General features: G+C 39.7%; 1 long non-coding RNA gene across 2 annotated transcripts; it reads left to right on the plus strand.

The window, feature by feature from the left end:
- Positions 1-6412: 6412 nt before the first annotated feature.
- LOC145718177 (uncharacterized) lies at positions 6413-9136 on the plus strand. 2 transcript variants are annotated; one of them, XR_014141624.1, is made up of 4 exons: positions 6413-6487; positions 7894-7995; positions 8163-8233; positions 8331-9136. It is a non-coding gene; the product is annotated as an uncharacterized LOC145718177 (long non-coding RNA). The 2 variants fall into 2 exon arrangements; XR_014141623.1 differs by lacking the exon at positions 6413-6487 and having other exon boundaries at positions 7797-7995.
- The last annotated feature ends 4551 nt before the right edge of the window (positions 9137-13687 follow it).

Consider the following 13687-nt stretch of genomic DNA (forward strand, 5'->3'; position numbering starts at 1 on the left):
AGGATTTCTGGCTTAAATCTAGTTTGCATGAATTTGGTATGTCTTAAACTTGCTATAACTTTTGATGTTTAATATGTTGTGATGATTATAAACACATTTATATAGGATATTTTCAATTCTTAAAATTTTTACCCCAGTTGTTTAGTATGTATACTTAAATAATTGTCATTTTCAAGCAAATACATTATTGGCTCATAAATCTCTGTGTCAGACTTCAAGGATTGCAAACTCAAATGCCTCAGGGGCTGGGTAAGCTCTACAAATGCATGAAGTGGCTAGGGTGAAAATAGTGGGGAAGGAGAGATGTATGTCTAAATGAAGAGTCTGTTCCCTGCTGAAGCTACTCATATGAATTGAAAACAGGAGATTTCTACAAGCAGAACAGCACAACAAAACTTACGGTGCTGACCAAACAAACCACAACAGCCCCCTGCTTGGCTGCCCGCATGTGACCCCCACTCTGACCTTACTCCAAAGATGTTCAAGCCTCCATTGCTGAGCATCAGCAACACTGACCTAGTTTGTCAGTAACTCTAATGACCTAGTACAGAGGCGTTGAGATGAATTGGCAACCTGAGCAGGAAGAAACATAGGTAGAGCACCTTCCATGTTTCTCCAGGCCCATTCAAACATAAGCTGAAATCACATGCATGTTTAGGTGAACTTATTTTGCTTATATACATCACATACATTCAAAGGCAGAGTTCAGACTTCTCTTCCAAGCCTTCACTTAGGAGCCTATTAAAAAAAAAAAAAAAAAAAACTAAGTAGAGATGAACATGGCACCTCTAATTCCACTAAGCATTCCCTGGCTCTAACCTTTTCATTCTCATTTCATCCAGCTACTACTTCATAGTTTATTAGTAGCAAAAAATAGCCATAAAACCTAAATGACCTCTCATTATAATAGAGCTAGCTGCTCTGTGTAGCACAATTTTTCCCCCATTTCATACACTGACCGGGGAAAATAAAGATCTAAATAAAACCTAAGTTTCAAAATATGCCTTAAAAATGAACTTCTGATCAAATTGACCACCCATCATGCACCAAAGAGCAAGAGAAAGTTAAGTTTAGAGAAGAAAGTTCCCTAAAGTATAGCACTAGAAACTGCAACAGCAGAGATCACATATTTGGATTTGATTTTATGCCCTTCAGTTTCCCAAGTAAGGAATTGTTGGATTTGATATCTCCTGGCTGCTTTTAGCCCTGTATGGCTCTGTAAGATCAGTTTAGAGCAATGTCCTTAACTTAGAATACTTTGAGATGAACTTGTTTTTGATGAACGGGATTCTTGAATCTCCCATTTATTTGTTGCATAATAAATACCTGACACATGCTGATTACACTATAAAAATGAATTATGGAAAAACTGTCACTTGCCCTTATTATTCCCTCGATTATTGATCTTCTGGCTATATCACTCAACAACATTTGGAATGGATATTACAACAATTGCTAAATACATTGAATTTGTACCACACAGAGTTGGTTTCAGAGAGCATGGTCACTTACTAAATATTTCACCTTGGGACAGTTACTTGGGAGTGTTTTGGTTGGGTCAGCAGCAAAATGCATTAAACAAAGGTTTCAGCTATTGTAGTGTTGTTATGACGGTTAAGTAAGATTGCCTGTAGAGAGTGTATGCCCGTCTCATGCTCACTTAACTGAGGTCCTGCTGTTCCTGACAGCACACTCTACCCTGCCACACAAACAGAACCTCCAACAGAAATGTGTTTGTTATGAACTGAAAGCTAAGTAAATGGAAATCACGGTAAAAGTTTCAAGCAGACTTACAGGAAAGTGGAAAAGTTATAAGGAGCCTTCTGAAGTTTGGGATTTACTTCGGGCCAATGTAACCACTTACATATTCAAAAGCTTAGCACTTAAAGCAAAACATAACAAGCTATTTTTAATAGTAGTTGTAACTTGTTTTGAAAGCTGCGTGAATAGCACTTGAAACAACCAAAGCATAATTTGTTCCAAAAAGTCAGTTTACATTTTTTTCGTGGGTAAAGCTTGTTTACCCATTCTCAGTACTTGGGATGAGTCAAAAAAAAAAAAAAAAAAAAAGAGAAACTATCATTTTTGCAGATCACCTGTTTCCTGCAACCTAGTGTCCAGGGACAGAAAGTAGAGTGGTTGACGCTGATCTCCACTGTAGTACAGTCACCAGCCTTCCCCTCCTCTGCCCCCTTCAGCCTTACTACTGTAGAAGAGAACATCTTCTACACATGGGAGTATGACAGCAGACTTCCAGAAGATTTCAGTGCGTTTAGAATGCTGAAGGGAGGTGATCCCTGGATGGCTCAGTTGGTTAAGCATCTGCCTTCGACTCAGGTCATGATCCCAGGGTCCTGGGATCAAGTCCTGCATCAGGCTACCCGCTCCAGGCTACCTGCTTCTCCCTCTGCCTGCCGCTGCCCCTGCTTGCTTTCTTTCTCTCTCAAATAAATAAATAAAATAAAAATAGAATGCTGAGGGTTCATGAGTACTGAAAAGAAGTGGCAGAACAATAGCTACCCTCTTCCAGTCCCATTTTAAGTAACTGCCTTTATGAATGGACTCACACATGTGAGTGTCTTTGGTCACTATTTTTTAAAACTCTCTAAGCCAAAATTAATTTCAATCCAGGGCACATAGCAATCTCCCCTAATCAAGGCAACATAGCAGTGCAGTTTTTAAACTTTTGGGCAGAAAAAAAGTTATCAAATAAGATATTGCTTTAGAACCTTAATTCCTAAAACTGGTAAGAGCTCCCTGGGCAATTGATATCTTTATTTCAGAAGCATGACGTATTTTCTCATTTGTGAATGTCCATGGGTTGCGGGTTAGGACAGAGAGGCATATTATTTGAAAAGCACTGATCTAGGAATCATGTTGAGTTCCAATGTCTCTGTTCTAGACCTTGATTTGTCACCAGCTAAATGTGTGGCCCAAAGCAATGTTTCTGATCCTTACAGTGTCTACTATTTAAAAGTAGAATGTGGGGGGGGGGGGGGCGGTGTAGGTATACACATAAATTCATATATATAAAATAAGACTTATAAAATGTTACACATTATAAAATGGAAGATGGTCCTCTGAGAAATATTTACTTCCATATTCTCACTGATGGAACTATGTGCAGTGCAATCCTACATGTTAGTCCTTGGACATTACTTTCTCTTACTGTAAGTCAAAAAAGCGTTTTGTCTTCCTTCTTGGAAAAGAATTTTTCTGGTGCAATGTTATAGTTTTGTTGTTAATTTTGGGCTGAGCCAATCAAATTAATCAATTGCTCTCATTCTTTTGGTTACCAGCTCTGATCCCGGTAGTGTATTAGAAACAATGTTGCAGCTCTGAGCCCTAGAACAACCCTATTAAGGGGTCCTGTTTTACTTTCTTTCTGCCTCCAGCACCTTGCTATCCCTGGCAGTGCCTGGACCATAGTGGGAAATAATAAATGTTTATCAAGAAATGACCAAAAGAATGAGTTAATAAATGTTTCTCTGTCAGGGGGTTCTCACTCTGACTGTTCATCAGAATCACCTGAAGGGCTTGTAAACCACAGACTGTTGAGCTCTGAGCCCCACTTTCAGAGTTTCTGATTCAGTATATTTGGCGTGAGGCTCAAGATTTGCATTTCTACCAAGTTCCCAAGAGCACACTTTGAGAGCCCCTGCTCTATGCAATGCTAATTGGCTGGGGAAGGGTCAATCCTCCATTTTTTTTTTTTTTTTTTTTTTTTTTTTTACCATCGTACTAAAGTTAACTGAGTTAAAGACTGATCATAGGTAGGACAGAGGCTCAAGGGTTTTTTCTCCCAGATGTATTGGCATGACATAGGGTTGGCCAGCAGAGTATTGAATTCAGGGCGGAAGTAGGGCAAATGCAGGTTGGCATGAACAGATAGACACGGTGAGGCACATTTTTTTTTATAATGGAGCTCAGTGGTGATCTGCTGAACAAACAGCTAGGAAAACAGTCAACGAGCATTGGTTGAGTGCCTGGATGTTCCACTGGTCTTTCAGTAAACGGGCACAACCTGTCCTGCAGCAGATGTCACAAAATACTGTGTATTCCGACACATGTCAAGCAGTTGTACCCACTGCTTCTTCTTTAGACATGAGGAACAATAGTGTCTGTTATTGTATACAAACTGACAAGATAGAGAAGCCCTATTTGATAACAAATTTGCAAAAGGAAGTTTGAGAACACCTGTTGAAATTAATTAGAACACCTGGCTTGAGCCCCATGAATTCACTGGACACCACAGACAAGTGGAGACAGCAGGATTCAGTCCCAGTTACTTCATGTAAGTAACATTTTATGATGATCTGAGCCTCATTGTGAATCATGGTAAGGCTTAACATTATTTCAGACATAATGCCTAATAATCCAAATGAAGAATAGATTATTTTAAGGTAGTTTTCTTCTCCTCTTTTACATGAAATTTTATTTTATTTTATTTATTTATTTTTTAAAAGATTTTATTTATTTATTTGACAGAGAGAAACACAGCGAGAGAGGGAACACAAGCAGGGGGAGTGGGAGAGGGAGAAGCAGGCTTCCTGCTGAGCAGGTAGCCCGATGCGGGACTCGAGCCCGGGACCCTGGGATCATGACCTGAGCCGAAGGCAGATGCTTAATGACTGAGCCACTCAGGCGCCCCGAAATTTTATTTTTTATTAATGCTATCTTTAGATACTGTGATAGGGCAATAATTATCTTTAAAATGGTAGAAACATTTTTACTCACTTATTTTAGACCAGACCACCTTTACAATCAAAATTTCATTCTCAGAGTTAGAGCAGAGGCCAGCCCATCCTTGTGGTAATAAGCAATAGTTGGACTGTACCACTATAATTTTTGTCAGCTTTCTCTCTGTGTCTAATTTCTCCTTTTTTAAAAAATCAATATCAGATATTATGCTTGGTTGCTCAGTGTTTGGCTAACAGGATAAAATAGAAGAGCCTCTTGATAATGGTCTTCAGATTTTGGAATCTGTCCTGAAAGGATATTCTTATCTACAGAATTGGAGAGATCAGTAGATACTAACCAGAGCTATGCTTTGGACTCACCTGGGCAATATTTTATTTTTAAATACAAATTCTAGGTTCTCTTCTCATATCAACTGAATTACTATCAGCAGGAGGAGCAAGTCTCAGGAATCTGGAGTTTCTTTAAAGACTCTAGCAGGGTAGTTCTCTGCCCTAGACCACTGCTGATCACCAATTCCTCCTCCCATATAACAAAGTTGTCCCCAACTATGTAAAAATGCATTTACTAACATTTATTATGTCTGTAAAATTGTGCCAGACTATAAAATCCAGTTGTTGAATGTAAGATGTTTTCATGTTGATCTTTTCTAACATATATAAAATAAATATATGAAGATTAAATGATGATTTGTTCTTAATTTACTTAGACAAGACAGAGACTTCAGAACTTCATTCTGAAAGTGATAACCAAGCTATGCTATAAAACATAGTTAGTTTATATGTATATAAAGAATAGATTGAGAAGAAGAGAAGATTGTTTAAAAAAGCTAAAAAAGTAATGACCAAAAACAAGAGAACCATGAAATTTTGTATCGTGAAAGCCAAGTGAAGGAAACTTCCAGAAGAGAGTAATAATTCTGTTAAACACCAGAATGAAGTCAAGGAGTGTAAATCTGAAAGCTCTTTGAATTTGGTGAGAGAATGGGAAGGGAAAGAATTAGAAGGTGAACAATAAAACTTCCTAGAAGATTTTTTCTCATCAAATTATTATTGGAATTCAGAAGGGTAGGGAGCATATCATAAGCAAGATTTTGAATCCATGGTTATTCTAGTTATCAGTGACCAGAGAGATAGATTGGTGCCTCTGTTTCCTGTGTCTATTAAGGGATAAATGCATGGGATCATGACCAGAGGTTTAAGCTGTTGTCACATTCCACTGAACAGAACAGAGAATGGATTAATTTGTTCAATAAATATTTATTGAGCACCTTGCTATATGCCAGGAACCCGAGATAGAGCAATAAAAAAGAAATAGAATCATAGCGGTTTCAGACTGGGAAGGGCTAGTGAGATAATATAGCTCAAGGCAGGGCTTCTCAATCTCTCATGAAAACCTGGCAACCTTGGTAAGAATGCAGATCCTGATTCAGTACTTCCGGAGCAGGGCCAAGTATTCTACATTTCTAGCAAGATTCCAGGGAGTGTCTATGCAGTTGGAAATTCACAGACCACACTTGGGAATACAAGAACCAGGAGATCTGAAAACCCAATGTCCAGATTTGCCTCACCTGAGTCACCTCACAGGGCACATGTGTGGGCCCCACTGCTGCAGATTTTGTTTCAGAGACTATCTTCTCAACTCCATGGAGACTTCTATGGCTTACTCCGGTTTGGAAGCCACTGGTTTCATCCAACCACCTGTCTCCTTTACAGAGAAGGAAATGCAGTTCCAGCAAATGAAGAGGTTTAATTATTAGTGAACACCTGCACCAAGATTCCGTCTGTTGGTAAGTGTTGGGATTACTGACGGCATCTAAATAATAGCATCACCTTCTCCACACCCAAGTGCTGAACACAATGTAAAACAAGACAACAAATAATCACCTTTTTACAAATAGTAGCTAAATTGCAGAATGTAGCTTCCCTAGAGCACTAGATAGGCCTCATAACTTCAGCCAGAATGAGGCGGGCTCAGGCCGCCAGTCAGAGGGGGACACAATGCTGGACCAGAGCACCTCTTCCCCAGGAGGGAAGGGTGGCCCCCTGGAGGAGAGCAGAGAACCCATGCTCTCTGTGGCCAGCTAGCTACCACAAGAAAGAAGGCAGAAACTAAACTAAGCACTCCTAGGGTGTGAAGGAGCAAAGAGAAGCCAGGAGAGTCTCCATGTGGAAAGAAAGACCAGGAATGGGGGAGACCCATTCTCCTCCATCTCAACTGCACAGCCTCCCTGCAAGGTGCCTCGCACTGCAGGCAAGTCTGTGGGTAATTGCTGAGAGATCTGGGAGTTGGACATACGAGCTAGAGGATCTAGGTCAGTGTTTCTCAAACATTATTCTGCACTCAGATCACCCGGGGATCTTGTTAGTATGCAGGTTCCAATTCTGTAAATCTGGGGGGAAGGCCCTGAGGTTGCATATGTCTATGAAGTTTCATGGGGATGCTGATGGCTATACTTGGAGTAGCATGGGAAGGGAATCCTTTACTTAAAACATTCAGTTATGCCTCAGATTTGAAAGCAAGAATAGTTGCAGACTGTACCTATTTTCCCTTTACCACAGTCGATATTTAAGCCACACTGCGTGCATTGTCACCAGCAGATCCTGATTCAGTACTTCTGGAGCAGGGCCAATATTTAGAGGCAAAGAACTCTGTCACTAATAAGACTAGGCAAGTCCCTGCCCCTTTTCTGTGTTACCAATAAAAAAAAGCTGAGAGTCAGAGGGGAGAAATTTACTAGCCCGAGGTCACTTGAGGAGTTGATGTGAAAGCATGGAATAAAATCACTTTCTTCTGAGTCCAAGACTAGTGTCTTCTTCATTCAGCTCTGTCCTTTGCCACCAGCTCACTGACTGTGACACTCATTTCCACATGTATTCCACAATAATCTACTGATCATATTCTGTCTCTCTGTTGCACTTGGATGTCTAGAGAGAAACGATGTGGTTGTTCGGTTGTTCCAAACCTCTCTCAAATGTTGCTGCCATTTAATTTAGCACATTGTCTCCTCTAGCATTACCCAGGTAAAGGGAGAGTTTCTTTCTTCTCTTCTTATTTATCCTTTTTGTGTGCTCGCTTCAGCAGCACATATACTTATTTATCCTTTTTGTATAAGGACAGCTGTAGGTCAAGATATATTGAAATTTAACTTGGGTTTAACTCCTGCTTTCTTTCTCTCTCCATCTCTCTCTCTAGGTCTAAACTGCTAGGAAACTAATCTCTATAAATAACTAGCTGAAGTCAATGCCCGTCAGCCAATGACCACTAGGAATCCCCATATCTGTGCAGTCAATAAAGGTGAGTTCATCAGTATGTCTTTCACTAAGGGAGGAAACGCACTGTGTTGGTCTTTGGCTGGTGGGCTTTAACACCACCGTTCACCATGATCTGGGGGAATGCTTTTTAATCCACATTTTATGCATGCTGACTGGCCTTTAAAAGTCACCTTTTGTGGAACATTTTAGGTGGCAGCAGTTTTGCCCAGAGGTCTCCAAAGCCAACTAAGGAGGCATTCCCCTCATCTATTTATATAAAGGTAACTATACGCTTAAATATTTTCTCTCTGAAGAAAAAGATGGAGAAACTGTAGGGAAAGATACAGGAGATGTTCGCCTATTTCTGTTTTTAAGTAGACTCCACACTCAGTGGGGAGCCCTGTGTGGGGCCTGGAGCTCATGACCCTGAGCTTGAGACCTGAGCTGAGGTCAAGAGTCAGATGCTTAACCAATTGAGCCAACCAGTCACCCCACCTGTTACTGTTTTAATCAGACTTTCAAACACCCTGTACAAAGAAAGAAAACAGCTCAGTTAAGAGTAAGTGTGTGCTATTCCTTATGTTCCACAAATAAGTGAAACCATATGATAATTGACTTTCTTTGCTTGACTTATTTCACTTAACATAATCTCCTCCAGTCCTGTCCATGTCGATGTAAAAGTTGGGTATTCATCCTTTCTGACGGCTGAGTAATATTCCATTGTATATATGGACCACATCTTCTTTATCCATTCATCTGTTGTAGGGCATCTCAGCTCTTTCCACAGTTTGGCTACTGTGGAACATAAGGAATAGCATGGAGGATATTAGGAGAAGGAGGGGAAAAATGAAGGGAGGAAATTGGAGGGAGAGATGAACCATGAGAGTCTATGGACTCTGAGAAACAAATTGAGGGTTCTAGAGGGGAGGGGTGTGGGGGGGTGAGTTGGCCCAGTGATGAGTATTAAGGAGGGCATGTACTGCATGGAGCACTGAGTGTTATACGAAAACAATGAATCGTGGATCACTACATCAAAAACTGATGATGTATTGTATGGTGACTAACATAATATAATAAAATAAAATTTAAAAAAAAGTAATTGTGTGCACTGTGGGACTATTGATTCATACAGCTGTTTCGTATCTCTTATTGTTGAAGTGTTAACTGTAGACTAAATACTAATAGACTAATTTTCTGTATTATTTTTCAGAAGTTAATATTGAATAGGAAACCCAGTGACAATGTTAAGAAATTCAATGAAGGGTAATCTAATGGAAGAGAAAATGTATTTATATAATATTTATATAACAGATAATTGACTTCAGTGACTTGAAACTAGGCTCATAGAATTTTAACTAAAGGTTGAGCTTTTAGAGTACTAGGCTTAAAAATAACTATCACAAAATTCACGTCTCTCAAAGTTTGGGTTACATTTCAAATTTATGATTTATAATATGTCGGGTGTTCATCAAAGAAAAGTAAGATTATTAAATGTATCTCATCTATGTAAAGGGCACTTGTCTGTAATCATTTCAGCTATCTATAGTCATTTATTAAAAAAGAATAATTTTCAGGACATGCTGTCAAAGTCCAATGATTGTAGATCTATTTCTGGCCCTTGCTCACGGCTGGTGCTCAGCTTGTTAAAGGCAAACTTCCAAATAGTCACCATTCTAAACTGAAGTGAGTAATTGCTATTTTTTGCATAGCAAGATCATTCCTTTGCAAGTAAACAATCTTGTTTTCAGAGTTCAAATTCCTTATGTAATGTTAACAGCTCAAACATTTTTGTATTCTTAAACCCTCCTGGTAACCGTCTGAAAAAAAATCACGAATATTATTGTATATATTAGAGGGAGTCAGGTGGAAAAAAAGTGAGTATCTGAAGGCCAACTTTCAATCTATTAACTAATACCTGAAGTACAGACTGGCCTCAAGGCCCAGGACAGCACGACCCCGTTTTACCACTTTTGCCTGATCTAGAACTTCTCTCCTGGAGCATTCTGTTCTTCCATGAAACCTGACTTCATGTAGCATTTTGGTCATGCCTGGGTGGCTGCTTCTTCACACATTTTCTCAGGCCATTTTTTTTTCCCCATGTATGAGTTCACCTCTTCTTCTACATCACATTTATATTATTGGAATGTCTTTCATTTCAGAAAAATGTATGTGTCAAGGAAGCATTAATCATTACATCATTATTTAGCAAAAAGGAAAGACAAAAAATGCCAATAATGAGAATTAAGATATTTCCATACGATGAATATTATGTTGCCATAAAATCATATTTTCTGTTTAGATATGTATGCTTTGTTCACTTGTCTCTTTTTGTTTTAAAGATTTTATTTATTTATTTGAGAGAGAGAGAACATGAACTGGGGGAGGGGCAGAGGGAGAGGGGCAAGCAGGAAGGAGGAGCAGAGAACCTGACACTGGGCTCAATCCCAGGACCCTGAGATCTTGATCTGAGCTGAAATCGGACACTTAACTGACTGAGCCACCCAGGCGCCCCCACTTGTCCCTTTTTAACTTTTACTTTCAAAATAATTTTAGGCTTACAAAAATGTTGCAAGAATATCACGTGGCATTTCTGTATATTTCTCACTCAGCTTCACTAATGTTAATATCTTATATAATTATGGTACTATTATCTAAATGAGGAAATTAACATTTGTATGACAATATTAAAAAAATATATAGACCATGTTTGAGTTTCACCAATTGTCCTGCTAATGTCCTTTTTCTGGCCCAGGATCTTTTCTGGAATCCCAAATTGTAGTTAGTTGTCATGACTCCTTAGTCTCCTCCAACCTAGGCCAATACCTTGATCTGTGAATTTGACTTTTAAAAAAGTATTGGCCAGTTATAATATAGACTGTTCCTTAATTTTGTTTTGTCTGATGTTTACTCACAATTAGATTAAGGATATGCATTTGGAGGTACAGGATGGGGTATGTCTTATTACTGGAGATATACACGAATAAAGGAAAAATACAGGTTGTAAAAAGCTCAACAATAGTTATCTCTGAATAGTAAGAATTATTTTTAATTACTTTAGAAAATATTTGTATGCATTTTCTAAAATCTATCTAATGAACACCCATTCTCTTTATAATCAGAAGCAGGAAAACATGATCTGTCTTAAATACTGTCTTTTCTGTAATATTTCTAATCCCTATGGCTGGAAATCCTCTCTTCTATATCTCTACACCTCATGTATAATCTATATTGTGTATTTCATGCATATTGTTATCTGTTGTACCTCTTTGCTAGAATACAATCTTCTTGAGGGCAGCGAACATGACTCATTCAATGTTACATTGTCTACAGCATCTTACAAAGTGCCTTTCATTTCATGTATGGAACTGTTTACCTTTAACGCATGAACACATCAAGAACTATTCACTGAATAAATTACTCCCTTGTGTAATTTCTAATTGAAATATCTCTTCTGGTATCCTACCATACTCTAAGAAAAGCAATTGGGAAAGTTTTGCCTTTATTGGTATTTTCATTTTCTGTGAGCCGGTGAAAGTCTTTAAGGGGTAAAACAAAGAGAAAAACACTCCACCAGTTAACTAAATGTGTCCCCCCCTCCCCAACATCAAAGAATACAGGCTAACTTGAAGAAATGTGTGATTGTGCACACAAAGAGAAAAGATGAAGTTAACATTGACTCCTCTCATTGTTTGCAGCTCTTCTCTCCCTACTAACTCCTACCCTACCTCAACCTGCTCTAGGCTGCAGAGCTTGGAATTGGACCAGATTTAAAACATATAATTCTGTCATGAAATTAGGGAATTTGCATTAGATTCCAATGCCACAACTCAAGTTACCTGAATCACCTAACAGAAGATGAGCACTGGGTGTTATATTCAACTAATGAATCATTGAACATTATATCAAAAACTAATGATGTACTATACCTTGGCTAATTGAAATTAAGTTAAAAAAAAGAAAAAAAAAGAATTTAAACGTAAATTTTAAATCTAATGTAAAAAAATTCTATTACATTGAACCTTATCCCTCCATGTTGGTTTATTTTATAAACCCACTAACCAAATTTTGGCATATGTGTCATTGGGGTAGTAATGAAAACTAGGAGTAGGAGACTATCTACTGAGTACCTACTATGTAATAATGGCTTCATATACAGGATCACATTTAATCTTCATAAATCCCTGCCAAGTGGGATTATTATCCCCATTTACAGATAAGGAAACTGAGGGTCATATGAATTTATAGCAAGCAAAATAATAAAATGCAAAGCTGTATTCAGTATTTTTATAATTTAGACAGACAAAGCTAGAGAGATAGGGAGGAGCAAGATGGCGGAGGAGTGGGAGACCTGGATTTCATCTGGTCTCAGGAATTCAGCTGGATAGGGATCAAACCATTCTGAAAACCTACAAACTCAACAGGAGATCGAAGAAAAGAATAGCAACAACTCTCTCATCAGAAAAGTGACCACTTTCTGGAAGGTAGGACATGCGGAGAAGTGAATCCGAGGCGATATTCGGGAGGATAGACAGTGGGGGAGGGGGCCTTTGTCGGCCGCTTCTGGCAAGTGATAGAGCTGCGGAGCACAAAATCGGAACTTTTAGAAGTCGGCTCCGCTGAGGGACGTTGCTCTGGGGGCTAAGCAGGGGGTGGAACCCTCGTGGGACAGTGTGGTCTCAGGACCCTCAGGGTCACAGAAAGACCGGGGGTGTCTGAGTGTGGCAGAACTCCCAGGTATCGGAGCGGGGAAGCCAGCTGCAGAGACGGAGCCGAGGCGCAGGCTCTCAGCTCGGGGTTGCCATAAACCGTGATCCGCGGCACCGTCGGGCCACTGCTCCTCCAGCAGGGACCCAACAAGTGGCAGATCCGGGGAGACTCACCTTCCTCCCCCGGGAGGAGCGGCGCAGGAGCGCACCGCAAGGATCTGCTGGGTTTGGAGACTCCACCCGGGGTCGGGTGCCAGACATAGAAACGTGCGGTCACAGGCCGGGTGAGCATGGAGTGCGGCCAGAGACCAGGGAGACGGGAGTGATTGACTGCTTTTTCCTGGGGGCGCACTGAGGAGTGGGGCCCCAAGTCCTCGGCTCCTCCGGGGCGGAGATTGGGAGGCTGCCATTTTCACTCTCTTCCTCCAAAGCTGTGTGGAAAGCTTGCAGGGAACAAAAGCTCCTGAGAGCAAACCCGAGCAGATTACTTAGCCCGGACCTGGCAAGGGTGGGGCAATTCCGCCTCTGGCAAAGACATTTGGGAACCACGGCAACAGGCCTCTCCCCCAGAAGATCAGCCAGAACAGCCAGCCAAGACCAAGTTTACCGATCAATGAGAATGGCAGAACTCCAGGGCTAGGGGAATACTGCACATAGAATCCATGGCTTTTTCCCCATGATTCTTTAGTCTTTCAAAGTTAATTTTTTTTTAACTGCCTTTTTTTTTTTAATTTTTCTTTTTCCCCTTTTCAACCAACATCTTATCAATCCCTTTTTTAAAAACTTTTTTATTTTTCATTTTTTAGAGTAATACTCTATCCCTTCATAGTAGTTAACCTTATTTTTGGTATATATATAAGTTGTTCTCTCTTTAAAATTTTGGGATAAAGTTCTTCTAACAGACCAAAATATTCCCTAAATCTCTAGTGTATGGCTTTGTTCTAGTCTCCTGCCTGATCACATTCTCTCCTTTCTTTTTTTTTTTTAAATTTCTCTTTTTTCTTTTTTCAACCAACTTCTTATTTCATC

This window comes from Leptonychotes weddellii, unplaced genomic scaffold (assembly GCF_054177405.1).
Source record: "Leptonychotes weddellii isolate Sample4059 unplaced genomic scaffold, ASM5417740v2 HiC_scaffold_1170, whole genome shotgun sequence".
Taxonomy (NCBI): Eukaryota; Metazoa; Chordata; class Mammalia; order Carnivora; family Phocidae; genus Leptonychotes; species Leptonychotes weddellii.